General features: G+C 47.8%; 1 protein-coding gene across 3 annotated transcripts in view; it reads right to left on the minus strand.

The window, feature by feature from the left end:
• Positions 1–11,988, minus strand: part of Rhobtb1 (Rho related BTB domain containing 1) — an 80,329-nt gene extending 68,341 nt beyond the window's left edge. The window contains exons 1-2 of one of the 3 annotated variants that reach the window (XM_059281305.1): positions 11,861–11,988; positions 5,130–5,180 (exon numbers count right to left, since the gene is read on the minus strand). The gene's annotated coding sequence lies outside the window, so the exon portion shown is untranslated. Of the gene's footprint in view, positions 1–1,010; positions 1,210–5,129; positions 5,181–7,772; positions 7,865–11,860 lie in introns of those variants that run through there. The other 2 variants (XM_059281307.1, XM_059281308.1) reach the window with 2 other exon arrangements.
• Between the last annotated feature and the right edge of the window lie 917 nt (positions 11,989–12,905).

Here is a 12,905-nt window from a genome sequence, read left to right on the forward strand (position 1 = left end):
AGAAGGAAAAAAACAGGTATGAGTGAAGGTAAAAAGCAGTCCCGGCAGCTTCCCTCTGCTGTGTGATAGACAGGATGTGTTGCCAAGACTCGGTTCCAAAAGTCCAGAGCAGAGCAGCAAGAGCCACATGACAAGGTGGCAGCTGGGGAGAGGCGTGTGCTGAACTGCTTCCCAGAGGTGTCATTTAGGCCAGGCTAATCATTAGGCCAGGCAGAGGGGGAAGGGTGAAATTGCAGTGTTATGCTTTTCTATCTATTCACCTAACAGCAACACATGGCACAGAGGAAAAAAACAAAACAAAACAGCAGACCATAATACTCAACACTCCGCTAACTGAAAAGGAAGCAGGGAACTCTGACATGCTTCAAAATTGAAAGCAAAAGTTTTCTGTGAGCCATGACCATCTCTGGATATCTGTCTTGGTTACTGGGTGGGAAATATTGCAGTTGCTGGGAGATGCAAAGTCCATGTGAAAAAATATGTTAGAACCAAGCAGTTCTAACAGTCTGGGAGGGAATGAGAGACCCAGATCTAGTTTAGGGCAGAGTCTAAACCAATGAAAGAGTTCATAGAAACTCTCGTGATTCAAGACTCACAGGAGAAAGAAATGCAACTGTGGATGTGCCTTGGGAGGAGACAGAGAGGTAGGAGGGAAAAGAAGAAGAAGACGGAGGTGGGAGGCGGGGGAGAGAGAAGGAGAGGGGAGAGGGAGGGAGAGAGAGAGAGAGAGAGAGAGAGAGAGAGAGAGAGAGAGAGAGAGAGAGAGGAGAAAGGCAGAGGGAGAAGAAGAGGGAAGGAAGGAGAGAGAACACTCACTCTGACTTTACACAAACGATTACTAGAGGAGACATTACGGTAACTGTTCTTGTAGCATCAGGATATATTGGCACCAGTAAACTAAGCGACAAAATACAACTTTCCAAATACGTTACAGTGCTTCCTGTTGAGATATTCCAGGAAGGCCAAGAAGACAGCTAACCTTGGTGAGCACCCACTAATGCAGTCTGTACCTGTGATTTCAGGACATCCTCATAATCCGCAGGATGAGGCTATATACCGCTGCCGTTTTCGGGCAAGGAGAGTGAAGTCCAAAGCATATTTCACCCAAAGCACCCAGCTAGTAGCAGCCAGAGCGGAGACAAAATTACAAAGCTCCGGATGGGTTGTTCAGCTGAGACGGCTTGGACGGGATCAGAGCTTAGAGAGTTATGCTCTGATTAGGAGAAAAAGGAACGTTCTGTGTTGACATCTCTGCTGATAAGGAGGGCTGCTCCTAGTGCCCGCGGTATCAGCATCCCACTGGCACCCCCTTATCACTCTTTGCGGAACATGACTTAGGCTGTGTGTGTGTGGAGTTTGGACTCACTATTTGGAACTGTGGCAAAGCTGGAGAGTGCAGAAGCCTTGGCACTTTCTAGGTGGTGTTATGTAACGGGATGGAGCCTGGGGTTGGATTGAGAGACCTGGGCTGAGTTCAGGAGAAGTCACTTATTAACTATGAGAGTGGTCAAGTTACATCACTTTCCTGGTGCCAGCCAGGGCTCTGTCCCCAGAGTGAGGCTGACACAAGTGACCTTATAAGGACTTTCCTGACTCCATGATTCAACCCTCATTGGCTGGAGTGTTTATGTCTGTGACTTCTATCAACATACATGAGAAATGACCTGCAGTCAGCAGATTTGTCCAGGCAAGATGGCCAGGTACCTCAAGTTATGTATTTGCTAGCTGTACCCTACATAGAGAGTTTCTTCCCTTGCAAGAGTAACCTGGAATGCAATAGTTTAAAGTGCCCCTTTCCAGGAGTTCATCAAGAGTGCATTCAAGTCCCTGGGCAGACTAAAGTCCAATCAGTTCGAGCTCTGTTTCCTATTAGCTCCTTAACTGAAGGTCTCATAGTCCCTGTCCTCCTTCTCTCCTCCCATTTTGCTTCTGTAAAATTGTAATTGATAATGAAAATGAGTATCAGTCATAGAGCAGTCAAATGCTTGGCGTCTTGGAAGAATGTAAGAAGTCCTCATTGTTATAGCTGGCGGCGGGGGGCGGGGGGGGCACTCGCTTTGCCTTATGAATGGCTAAGAATTCAAAGGAAACTTCTCCACCGACAGATAGAGCCCGAGGTCCAAACACTTCAGCACTGGGATCTTGCCACTGTACTCGGAATGAACTCAAGAGCAGGGTAGAGAAGTGCCAATTGCTCTGTCTGGACCTCTGGGCGGTTCACCCTCTTGGACCTCGGTGTCTGAGTCACAGCTAGAAGGAATACCTGAAGACAGGCAATGCCACGGATGTCTGGGGACACCAAGGCCATGCTCGCCCTTCATTTCCCATCTTGACTGGCCCATTTCCCGAGTTCTGCCCCAAGGTGGCCAGGGAACAGAGGGGCTGGGAGAAGCATCTGGTTTTTATGTTAGTCACTGGCTTTATGTGATTTACAGACTAGAACAATTCCCAGATCACCAATCTGTGGCCATTCTGTCCATTTGGGTGCTGTCTCCTGCCACCCTCCAAGCTTTCTCTCTCCCCCTCATCTCCTTCCACTCCCACACCTCATCCCTCTCCTGCCTCCCTGGTTTTGTTGTTCCTTAGCCGTTTGTGACTTATTTCAAATTCCTTCTCCAAGTTTTTTTTTTTCCGTGTTGTGAGGTTGATGAAGAGCCTTGGTGGGTCAAAGAAGGTGGGAACAAGAGCAGATTCAAAATCACCAGCTTTGGGAAGCTAAAGGGAGGCCTTCTATTGTCACAATACCAACAGAGAGGTGAGGATTTGTGTGTGTGTGTTTGTGTGTGTGTGTGTGTGTGTGTGTCTGTCTGTCTGTCTGTTTGTGCACATGCGCGATGCACATGGAGGCCACAGAACCTCTCCTCTGGCTCTTGTTCCCCAGGCACTGTCCATCTTGTTGTTTTTTTTTTTTTCCTTTTCTTTCTTTCTTTTTTTTACAGACAGCATCTCTCACTAGGCTGAGATCTGCTGATCTAGGCTGACTGACCATGGAGCCCCAGGGAACCATCGGTCCCTGCCTCCCTAGCAATGGAATTACAAGCATGCTCAGCTTTTTCTTTTAAGGTAGGTCCTGGGAAATCCAATTCAGGGCCTCGTGTTTGTAGCACAAGCACTTTCCAGACCGCGCCATCTCCCAGGCTTAGGTCTGTGTGTTTTCTACAAGTCAGTTTAACCAAAGGAAGCCAGCAAGGTTCCAAATGTTTCTTGTTTTACAAGAGACAAGCCACACACAGTAACCAAAGCCTGCTGGTGTCCAAAAAAGCAAACAGCTGACTGCTAACTGAGTAATTATCATTAGAGATAGCATGCTAATTCTAAGGTTCTTTTTGGCTCCAACATTATGTAATTTGACTACTTTAAATAAATTATAGACTCATGATTGTCATATTGATTATTTTTTATGGCAAATCATTTATCACAGCTAGCCATATATCAGTTAATGGTGAGGTCCTGGCCTGTAATGGGAGCTCCCCAATACAAACCATGGAATATGATCTGTCTTGTAATGGTCTAGGATATAACGGCTTTTATAGACCAAGCTCTTATAGAATAGCACGTAACTACCTTTTAATTGATCAAAGATACCCCTTAACTCACTGTGCTTTTATAATTCGATTAGGTGAGCTGGGGCTGTCAGTACATGAAAAAGACGGCATCTAGAGATCTCCTTAGTAATCTGTTCCCTACTTCATTGTTAATGACTCTGTGTTTAAATTCCCCGAGAAGGATTAACAACTGTTACAAATTATTCTTTAAAAAAGAGCAAGGGGGGAAGTAGAGGCAAGAGATGCTGTCAATGCGGGTGCAAACTGAAAGTGTCCATAACTTTAGATACTGGCCCTTTTCAGAACTTGGGTTGGGATTTATCTATTATGTATCCAAACCTATCTGCTGTAAGCAGAACACTGCAGGCACATAGAAGTTTGGAAGAACTCCATGTCACACTGTAGTGTTTTATCAAAGATGTTCTGCAGAGTGACAGCTTTGAAGCTGGGATGCCTTGTAAGAAACAGTGTCTCTGCCTCCATGGTCCTGTAACTCCATGGCTCCAAAACAGCAGTACAATCTCTGATGGTTTGAACTTCTATGTCCTGCCTATTCCCAAGTGCTCATTTATCATCTGTGTAGGTGAAAACTTGTGCTTGGTACATGGAATTAAAAATAATCTCACAGAACAGCAAAAGCTGAAAGTCTTATGAAAGTTCTGTGGACCTCCCAATCAGCCTCTGGCCCTTTCGTGTGCGACCATGATTTATTCTGCACTTTGTCATATGGGAAATGTCTAACATCTTATCTCTTAAATCTGCTTGGAAACTTTTTAGGAGTCAGAACCCCTCCCCCCGCCATGATAAAAATTCTTATCTTTAACAGATCCATGCCAAGAAGTACCTACTTTTACTTAAGAGAGTGGGATCTACTCTACAGAAACAGTTGTACCATTGAGTGTCATTGGGTGATCTGTAGCTATTGAGTTCAAGAAATCCTTTAACCTTTCTTGGCCTCAGTCTCCCTGCTGAAGAAGAATTTTTCAAGTAGGAGTTTATGTTTTAGAGTAAGATAATATTTTAAAAATTAATCAAAAGTGGTTGCATACCACAAGATTATATATGCATATATGTACATGTATGTATATGTATGAAGATATTTATATATGTTTGTCCATTCATATGAACACACACATATGTAGAATAAAAACATAAATGTACAGAACCAAATACTACCCAAATTTTGACTCATACTCAACAAATATCCACTATTATTCTGTTGAGTTTTCTTCTATGTCCTGAAGGCTAAGATGAAGTTGACTCAAGTCTCCATTACTGACACACAGATTCCTAGGATTCTCAATTGTCTAGCACCATTTTGATTTTCAAGTAAAAACAAACAAACAAAAAAACCAAAACACATAGGAAGGAGTGAGGGGCACAAGGGTCACATGAGCATTGTTTTCCTCACAGAGAAAAATAGAATGATTTCAACCAACCACCAACTCGTGTTGTTTCCGATAAACAACATAAAAACCCAATTCTTTCAAGACACAAGACTAAGAAACCCGTTCTAAAACACACATTCAGCACCGGAGGCCGCACCATCCATCTGTGTTTGTGGGTTTGCACAGAGACACTGACCTGGCTCGCTGGAAGTGAAGAACAGAAGTCCCTGCTCACAGCTGGACTTACCTAGGGAACAGAGAGAAACACTGTTGAAATCTCACTGCGAGCCAGCAGCCCGAGGGAGCTCATGGTTTTTTAGCATGCTTTGTGTCTCTCTCCACGTCAACCTGATTTTGGCTGATGCCATGCATACACTGGCATTTCTTTGGGTCAAGTGTATCCTGAAATAGCTATGTTAACATTTCATAGCATCCACAAAAGTATATTTCTGAGCATTTGGGGATGGTACAGAAAAAGCACTTAGCTGCAAATGGATGGGAGGCTCAGTGATGCCGGCTTTTTAGGATGCAGAAGTCAGTGAAGGGGGCGAGAGATTTTCCTTCAAAATGTTATTTTTAAACAATATCACCCAAAGCAAGCAGTTATGGGTTCTTCTATTATTATTTTTTTTTGTGGCAGTACTAATTCAGTAATACCAACTAGTTTCTGTGTGTTTCTGTGCCTCTTTGTGATTACACATAGCCCTATGTCTTGAAATGCCCACTACCTTCTCAATCTTGGAAGATAAGAGCAGGTAAGCCTAAAAGACGGCTGATAACCCTCTCCACCCCCAATGGTGGCCCAAAGCCTTCTACACTGGGGTGGGGTGGGTCAAACATGTACCCATGTTAACATTAAAATATAATCCAGGAATCTCTGGGGGAACCTTGTTTAATATAATAATTGACTGCTCGCTCCACCTGTGGAGCAACCTGCAGATGTTCTTGACAGTCTAAAAGCTTGAGTTTATGTGGTAGGAACCACCGGCTCTCACAGGGCGTCTAAACTATCATAGAAGGTGAAATACAGCACCGAGTCTCAAAGTAGTGTTCATAAGCGAACTCAGGAGCCTGTTGATGGCTTACTATCTGCCCTTGGCAAAGCGGAACGCCTCTGGAAGCTTGGGACGGTTTTGAGTCTCTTCTTTGTTTCCAATAGTAGGCAGCACCCCGGTGGAGAACCTCCAGAGCCAATGAAACCCCAGGCTGAGCACCCAACAAGAGCTCAGCGGCTCCCCCAAAACACAGGCCAGGGAGGTTCAAAGTCAGGATGACTCCCCTGCTTGCTGCTTTCTAGAGTTCCCCAGCTTTCTGTGCCGGTGTGTATGCGTCAACCTTCATGAACCCCCTCCCTCCCCACCCAACACAGTCAGCTCCAAAGGCACAGCTTGTGTGCTGACGTGCAAAGCCAAGTCAAAACCCTGTGCTTGGCGCTCGCTCCCTCCTAACTTTCTGGCTTGTCCAAGTCTAAATATTGACTTTGCTCCTCCGTTGAGTAGTTTGAGACGGGATGGAAACCGCACGGCCAACAGCGGGATCGAATGATATATTTTTACACAGTCTTGCCTTTCTTCCGCTTGTTTTTTGGGGGTGTGGGGTGTGGTGGGTGGGTGTGGATCTCTTCTGTACATCTCCCCCTACACCTGGCTGTGAACCTAGTAAGCTGAAGCCCCCCCACAAGTTCAGGTGTGTGCAAGCCCCTCACAGGCAGCATGTACCGGTTGTCACAGCAACTCACAACCGACTCCCTGGTCACAGGGCTTGGGGTGGGGGGAGGGCGAGGGGCGTCGCCGTGAACCCGAAAGCACCGCTCCCGGCAGTGTGAGCGCCCAAGGGATCAGAGCACCTCGCTTCTCGGGTCCCGGGTTCCCCCGCCATGGTCCTTCGAGGAAAAGGCGCCTTCCCGGGGGTGGGGGTGGGGGGCGCGGCAGCACCCGCCCCGGTGCAGCCAGCCTCCGAAGGTGCCTGTTGTACGTGTTCTCAGAAGCTACAAGTTAGGGGTGCGGCTGGGGCGGGTATCTCTTCAGCTCACGCGCCTGGGAGGGGACTGTCCCCTGCCTCCCATCAGCTTGCTCCCGCAACATGTCGCTGGGACACAGGGGCCGGGGGTCCCCACCTACCACCCGCGGGGCGATCGGGAGCTGGGGCTCTGCACTGGGGACTCTGCACGACACAACCACCTACCCTGCAGCCGAGCGAGACCCGGCTCCCTCCGCCGCTCAGCAGCGGCCCCCGCCGCGCGCGCTCGCGGGGACGCGGGGACCCTGCGCGCCGCGCGCCACCCGCCCGGCGTGGCACAAAGGCAGCATGGCACAGCCGCGCCCGGCCGCGTCCAAGTCCGCGTCCCGGCCCAGGCCACGGGCCTCGTCCCCGCGTCGCTGTTGCCTCCAGCCCTGCCCTCCTCCCGCCCCCCGTCCCCGGCCAGGCGGGGCACCGGGCGGAACCCTGAGCCCCGGCACGGAGCGAGCAACGGCGGTGGCGGCCTCCGATCCGCTCCCTCTCTCCACTGTGACGTGAGCAGCCTTGGCGGCTATTTATAACCACACGATTGGATTTCATTCATGAAACCAGGGCCTGGTGTGTCTGAGCTATGGGACGCGAGGTGGCGAAGGTGCCTCGGCTGCACGCACACCGGAGGGGCCTGGGCTCCAGGGTGCTTGGCCGGGACGAGCGTGTGCCTGGCACCCCCAGGGACCGGGTCTCGGGCCAAGCAGACGCCAGAGCAGGGCAGGGTGTGTGAGAGCTGTCCCCGCGCCCCCTCCCCGCAGCATCCCACCCACTCCCGAACATCCGCTGGCCCTCAGTCCCGGGCTCAGGAAAAGTAAGTTGGGCCACTAACCGGCTGGGCAGCATAGCTTTCTTCCCCCTAGGAACTGACCGGCCGCAGACTCGGAGGGAGGACATTGGCTTTTGTTTCAAAACCAAGCCCAGCTGCTGACTAAGCGCTGCACTGGCCCAGCCTCCTCCCCTGGGCGCTGCACGTGCGGGCTGGCTCTCCCCCTCCTGGTCACCTTCCCCTCCTCTGGGCTTGAGGGGTCCCTGAAGGAGGCGGTGTGTGTGTGTGTGTGGGGGGGACGCCCTGCTAACCTAGACCCCAGAAACCAAGCGCTTTATAGCTCCTTTTGGAGAGGTTGAGGGTAAGATCTGAAGCTGATATCGGTCTCTCCTGGGTCGATTCTTGGAAACCAAAGCCAGCTAGCCCTTTTCAGGGACGTGCTGGACGTTCAAGCCGAGTTCTGAGGGCAAAATCATGGCTATTTTTCATGCATACACATAAGAAACGCCTAGGTGCCTAGGGATGTCAAGCATCACGCCAAACTCTAAGGAGGTGGCAGTGGACACAACTAATTTGGCTCCTGCCTGCAGGGAACTTTTAGTCTGCCTTCTAAACTGCCTGTTAGGCTCAACTCTGTAATCCGCTCACTCCAGTCCTGCAAAAAGACAGCTGGGGGATTAGGGTGTGAATGCCTTCAGCTAGGGATGTGTTACGTTTATAAACCCTTGTGAAGGCTGAGCACCAAGGCGGACACAAAGATGGCCACGCTGCATCCTCGGCCTCAATCAGTTCTTAGGTAAGGCACTGTGCCAAGATTTCGGGAGGGCGGGGAAGGTCTGTTTTAATGTACAGGCGATTTCTTTGTGTTATATTCCAAGTCTCCCCTAAAGAAAACAACAAACTTACTTCTCTTGCAGTAATACCTCCCTTCCCCATCTCAGGAAATCACCTTTGGTTTTTATAGATGGATTTCTCTTCCTCCCTACAATTCCTGAATGAATCTCAGTCCCTTTGGTAATTCCCTGCCCCTCCCTTAGATTCAGAGTCTCCTGTAACCAAAGCTGATCTCAAACTTGCCATGTTGCCAAGGCTGGCCTTGAACTCCTGCCTCCCCCTGCCTCCACCTCTTGGGCACATTGACTGCAGGCTTGTACCACCAACATGCTGGGTAAATTAAATGTTTTTACAAGAAAATGTAGTGTGGACAACCTGTGCGTTCTAGGCAATCTTTAATGCACTGTTGCTGGAAATGGGGTCATCAAGGCCCTAACTTTTTGATACTAGAAAGAGGAGGAATCAAAGTCTGGTATCTGAGACATGAAAGGTGGATTCATGAAGGGATGTGGTCATTGGCTTCAAGGAACAGACTTCCCTCAGTCTGTTTTAAAGGGAAGCCATGTTGAAAGACTCAACCAATAAACATTCTCTTCATGGATGTGTTTCTTAGGGAAAGTTCATTGACCCTGTCACCGTTAGCAAGCAGTTCTACTTCAAGACAGGTCACTTTTTTTTTCAAGCCACCCTGGGCACTGAGGAATGGGGCAGTAACTAAAAAGCGGGAAGCAATATGTATTGCGGCCCCCACATGCATCGGGGAATAGCTTCATGTTGTTAGTTTGCTGACATTTGTGCCTGGGTCATCCGGGGCTGGTCTTATCACTAACTGTCTTTGTGACATCCGGTCCTCTTCGGTGTCTTTCACTTCCCCAGTCATACATTAAAATGATGGGTGTGGCAAGATGGCTCAGCAAAGTCCTTGCCACATGAGCATGGGGACCCACCCGAGTTGGATCTTCAGCACTCATGCAAAAAGCCTGGCATATTGGCATGTCCCTGTGATTCCCTATACTGGTGGGGTGGGGGACAGCAGGACGCCTAGAGCTCACTGGTTCGAAGCCTAGCTGATTCAGCAGCCCCTAGTCCCAGTGACAGACCTTGCCTCAAAAAGCAGGATGGGGGTGGGGAGAGGCAGCTCCTATGACACAACCCTAAGGTTGACTTGTGGACTTCACAAGCAAGAGCACAGATGTGTACCACTCATTACCCTCTCCCTCACGTGAGCATGTGCACACATCTGCACACGCACACAAACAATAAAAAGCATAAGTGGCAATGTTTTTTTGAAGCATCAGGCATCCTGCTGAGAGTAGGAAGACACTACTGTGCATACTCTTGGGGTTCTTCTGCCTGCCTCTCTCCTGAGCTCCCAAAGGGCCATCCTTGTGAAGTGGGCACGGAACGGCTACTAGCCATTTTTGGAATGGGCCTCATGGAATACCTGAACCTGAGGGGAAATGCTTGGAAGAAGTTCCAGGAAAAGAGATTGTTAGTAACTGTGACTTCAGATATAGCAGAGGAAAAACAGTTGGAAATTTTTTCCAAGCGAGAACAGGGATCTCAAGAAGACACTGCCGTCTACATCCAGGGCCGTGCAGCCCCATACTTCACACACATGACTTCTGATTTGTGAAGGTGGAGGACTGGCTGGGCATACTGCATGTGCTGTAACCACCAGCAGGAAAGAGAGAAAAAAACTAAGAGAGAAGAGGAACTAAGTGGATATGCAGCATCATGCAAGACCTCATCTGTGCTCCAGCCCACAGATGAACCGGCCTTTCTGGTCAAAAACTGCTGTTTGCTAACACAATCAATACCGTTCACCTCACATAACAAGAATTGATGCCTCAGTGGCAATTAGTCAACACTTTTTTCTCTCCAAATACTTGTTTTTTTGCCCAAAAGTAATGTTAGAATTTTTATGGTAGGCATTTTACCAATGACATTGCCCCCCAAAAAACCCAAGCCAGAAAGAACAAAAAACAATAACAAAACACCCCAAAACACAAAACAAAACAGCCCCCCCCCCGAAAAAAAACAAAATAAAACATCCCCTAGCCAAAACAACACTAACAACCAAAAACATTCTAGGTCAGCCATCTCACATGTGTGTGCTTATGTACACACACACACACACACACACACACACAAATAATAAATTAAAAGCTTAAGTACCACAATTTACATATACAAGTGTTATTTAATTACCAATAAAACCATTTGTTACTGACCCTTTGGCATTCATGATTCCCCTGCAACCATTAATCTTCCCCCCATTTCTAGATTTTTACCACGATGAGACATACTATTTGGAATATTAATGTGTAATATTTTCAGATTGAATTTTTTCACTGCATATACTGCCCTGGAGGTCCATCCAGGGTGTTGCCTGCATCCATAATCCTTTCATTGCTGACTAAGGGTCTATTATATGGACATACCAGAGTGTGTTCCTTCACCCATGGAATGACATTCAAGTTCTTTCAATATTTTGCATCAATTAAAAAACGCTTCCATAAACATTTGTACACAAGTTTTTGTGTGGCTGGTTTTTTCCCCCCCTTTGAGATGAATGCTTAAGAATGCCAAATCCTGAATCAAGTGTTAAATAAGCTGTCAGACTTTATTTCCAGAATGACTGTATGTCTTACATTTCCACCAGTAGCATTTGGTATCATCACTTTGTTTGTTTACAAAATTACTGCTCAGTAGTGGTGAGAAGAACTCATTGTGGTTTCGAGTTGCATTTTCCTAACACTAACACTAACAACACTGTCAAACATCTCTACCTGGGCTAACTGACCACACTTCTCTCCTCCTTGCTGAGAGATATGTTCATGTCTTAGGTTATTTTATAGGTGAGTTGCCTTTCTTTTGTTGAATACTCTTAATTTTTGTTTTTTTTTAAATACTTATTTTTATGTTTAAGCATGTGTACTTGTGTCTGCCTAGGCGTATGCGCACCTGAGTGCAGGTGCTTGCCAAAGCCAGAAGAGGGCGTCAGATCCCTTGAGCCGGAGTTTGAAGGTGGTTGAGAGACGCCCAACAGTGGCTTCTGGGATCTGAACTCTAGTCCTCTGCAAGAGCTGCAAGGCTCACAGCTGCTGAGCCAATCCTCCTGCTCTTTATTGTTGAATTAAATAAAAAAAAACATTCTGGGGTCATAATTTTCAAATTGCAAACTAAATATGCACAGCTCCACTGCCCCCACGCCCCAAGGAAAACTCTTATCATCAACTCTATTACAAGTGCTCAGGGCTTCTATTGCCCGAATCTTTTTTTCAGTATATCAGTGAGTATGTGGGATTACTTACATGAAATTCCCATGGAGAGAGTTTTCTCAGTCACGTGGTATTAAGTCCTCATTTTAGCGGTCTGTAACCGACAGCCCGAGGAGCCAACGCCCCTCCCTCTTGCGCAGGCGCAAATGTTTCCTCCAGTGGGCAGCTTGGACCACTGGGGTGTGCAAGCTTCCACTGTCCACTCATTGGTCTGGGATGCCAGATCTGATGCCCAGCTGGCGGTATGGAAGTTTGCCTGGACAATGAGTGGCAGGTGCCAGGGAGTCGTTTCAGATAAGCGCTTACAGGGAAGTGAAGACTCGGGAGAAAATACACTGGCCAATGGGCCGAGTTTTAAAGAACAGCTGCATTTGGTCAAAGGTTTGTGTTTTTTTGTTTTGTTTTGTTTTGTTTTGTTTTGTTTTTTTAAAAAAAACAGCTGTTGGGGGAGATTGCTGGGTTGACAGAGCTGCTGTTGCAATGGCCAAGAACATTGTGGTACCTTAAGAGACGAAGTGGCTGGTGGCACGTGGGCAGGCTGCCTCTACCGACTGATGCCTCTAAAGAATTGTTCAGGGTAAGGCAGGGTGCTGGATTTAATAAGCCATTCCAAGCAGCTTTGTCTAACGCACTCTGGATGCCAGGCTTTCAGAGCCATAGGGTTGATCTGAACTGCTCCATCCTCAGGCCCGTCTTTGGTTAGTGACAAGCGGGCAGAGATGCAAGTCTGCGCACTTCCAAAATGCTGTGTTGATGGCCCCAAGAGGAAATGACCTCTCGGGACCCCATTTCTGCAGATATCCTTTTATCCAGTATCCAAATGTTGGAACAACATGTCTACAAGTTGCGCTAGCCAGACCAACTAGGACAGGTATTTCCCAGCTTCCTCTCTTGGGGCCATGTCCCCAACTTTTGCGCAGTTGATATATCATCTGCCATATGAAACCATCTTTTCTGTCTTCAGCACCACAGAAGGGTTTTGTATGAAGCTACATTCGCTTGAGTAAGAATAAAAGCCCTTAGTTCTGGGTGACCCAGCTGTGTGTGGGGTGCCCTACTATAAAATTAATTTGCTGCA

This window comes from Peromyscus eremicus, chromosome 16_21 (genome assembly GCF_949786415.1).
Source record: "Peromyscus eremicus chromosome 16_21, PerEre_H2_v1, whole genome shotgun sequence".
Classification (NCBI taxonomy): Eukaryota; Metazoa; Chordata; class Mammalia; order Rodentia; family Cricetidae; genus Peromyscus; species Peromyscus eremicus.